Source organism: Penaeus vannamei, chromosome 36 (assembly GCF_042767895.1).
Source record: "Penaeus vannamei isolate JL-2024 chromosome 36, ASM4276789v1, whole genome shotgun sequence".
In the NCBI taxonomy this organism is placed as follows: domain Eukaryota; kingdom Metazoa; phylum Arthropoda; class Malacostraca; order Decapoda; family Penaeidae; genus Penaeus; species Penaeus vannamei.
In genome coordinates this window covers 27,903,670-27,906,169 of record NC_091584.1, presented here as the reverse complement: position 1 = coordinate 27,906,169, position 2,500 = coordinate 27,903,670, and the positions used below count along the sequence as shown (strand labels likewise).

Genomic DNA, 2,500 nt, shown 5'->3' with positions numbered 1-2,500 from the left:
ATAACGAGATACCAAGATTTAGTAAGTTTGAGGGGTTTAAAGAGGTGATTTTGGTCGTAAAATTCCCGGTCTCTTGCCATCAGCTGATGTCGGGGCGAAGGAGACGACAAAGTGGCTGCCAAAAAGGGGAGTTTGTGGAATTCCTGGGTTTATTTTGTGTGATTCTCGGGCGCTGCTTCGCTCTAGGGGGTAGGTTGATTGGGTTTTATCGCCAAAGACGGGGTGAAGTGGCCGAATTTGTGTTTTGGATGCTGTGATGAGACAGGTGAGATGATGCCCAGGTGTATCTCGTTAGTGACAATTTTTGATAATTTTTTTTTATAGTGTTTAAGTTTAGTTGAGGGACGGAAGAAAAGGGAGCAAATGGGGTATTGTTTATGGCATTTTAACTCTCCATCGATCAAGAATAAAAGGAAATATGGACAAATGATACGTGCTTGAATGTTATCTTATGGGAGAGAGAAAGTCCTACTTATCCCTAATTAAAACACCACTTGATATGAATTTACAGAAGGCTTTGTGTGTCTGCCATGAGCCTGGACTCTTTTAAGGGCAAGAGAGAGCTTGGATTAGTTACTAATTTGTTGGCAGATAGTCGTGGCGTTCGTTAGGGCGTCATCTTGCTTGGGTAGTTGCAGTAGTGTTTGTATTTCCTTCTAAATACAGATATCATCTAGATAAAATTCTATGACAGTGTAGTTGTGCTCTAAATGCAGTGATTTTTCCAAGTACAGTTTGGTGCTAAGGTGCTTATTTGAAAAAATAAGTCTACAGGCTGAGGGATCAATTTCCCAATCAGGCTATGGGCCAAATTCCCTGCGTCAGATTTCTCGGCAAACTATTTCACTAACACCAACTGCCAACCTAGCCAGGGTGCTTCCTAGACCTGTACGCATGTAGTCTTTAAACAATTCATACAGTAATTCTTTAAGATTTGAACGCTGTTAAAACTGCGGGATCACCTTGGTCAGTCGCCATCGTTTACCTGAGCCTGGGTTGTGGCATTAGGTTGCCTGTGATTGACTGCTACACTATGGCTGAGAGTAGGTCATCTCGGGTATGCATAGGACCTTCGGCAATGTGTACCTGAGCCTATGTGGTAGGATTAGATTGCCTGCGATTAGTCACCTCATCCTGTGAGGAATGAGGGTGTTGTGTCATTACTCCGATAAGTTGGTTAACCCATTTACGACAAGTGTCCCATATATGAGACACCTGAAAAAATAAACATTGCTGGGCGGGACGCCCAGTGTGAAGTTGGATCAGAGCTTGCGCTCCAATTCCGTTGCGGGCTGAAGCCGGTGTGTGGATAGATTGCAGGCCAGCCCCGCATGCTGATTTTGAAGCTGCCCGGAAACTATTATTTTCGGCTTCAAAATATACCGGTGTTAGTGGGTTAAAAGGAGCATTAGGCAAAAATTTTGTAGTTGCCCCATGACCTTCATTGGTGTGTGCTATCCTCCCCGTTCAGGGACAGTTACTGTGGCCTTAAATTTACCACGAAATAGTGAAACAAACTGCTGTATATCACCGCTAACATAGCCAGAGTTCATAATTTTGCGTTTCGCGTTTTATGTTACTCTTTTCAAAGCTTTCTCAAGAGGAAATGTTAAAGGCAGCCTTTAATACCAGAACAATCACATTTCAACATTCTTACATTTGTAGTCCTAAGTTTTCCTTATATTAAAAAAAAAGCAAACATAGATATTAAATTATATACTTGATACAATACCACAGCACTCAATATTTTATGGGTTGTGTCTGTGAAAAGTTTTCATCTTGGTTTGTTAAATGAACATAACCATTATCTATGTTGTGATATTTAACAAAGGCAAATGAATTAATGCTACTTTCGGGTGTTATTTTGTGACTATATCTATAGCCAATAATGTAACATTAGATTGTTAACGTTAGAATACGTAAGCAAGGATGTTCACTGTATTTAAATATGGGCTAAATCTATAAATTGATACTTAAACACGCACATGTTCTTCATAGTTCTACATATAGATTGTCACTTACAGTAAGTAAACAGCATATAGCAAAAAATGTAAGAAATGTTATTATTTTAAAATATCACAAGGTTCACACGATCTAAATAGACAGACTTACCAATTTATTATGGTGGGAGATAAAGTTGTGTAGCGGCCCGAAGAAATGCAAAGAGTCTACTTTCTGGCTTGAAGGTTGCACAGAAGGCATACCATGCAAAATATAGTTTGTAATACGTTTTCAGTTTTCCAGGCCGCTGCTCTCAACTTTTTATTGTGCTCCACAGCCTCTCGATATTCTGAGTGTGTATCTGTTCTGCCGTGACACAAATTCCACAGAATGATTCACAGTTTGTGATTATATCCCAATGATTTTAAAGATTTATAACCACTCCACTGGTCTTTGTACACAGTGGCCAGGGTGCGATGTGTTCATTCATTAGTTTGCAGAGTCTTTATGGAATAATTTTTTAATTTTGTAAAAATAAGAAAGAAAAAAAAAAGACTTT

General features: G+C 39.4%; 1 protein-coding gene across 1 annotated transcript in view; it reads left to right on the top strand.

Annotated features, from left to right (window-relative positions):
• Scsalpha1 (Succinyl-coenzyme A synthetase alpha subunit 1) overlaps positions 1-2,500 on the top strand; it is a 12,003-nt gene that overhangs the window by 211 nt on the left and 9,292 nt on the right. The window lies entirely within an intron of this gene.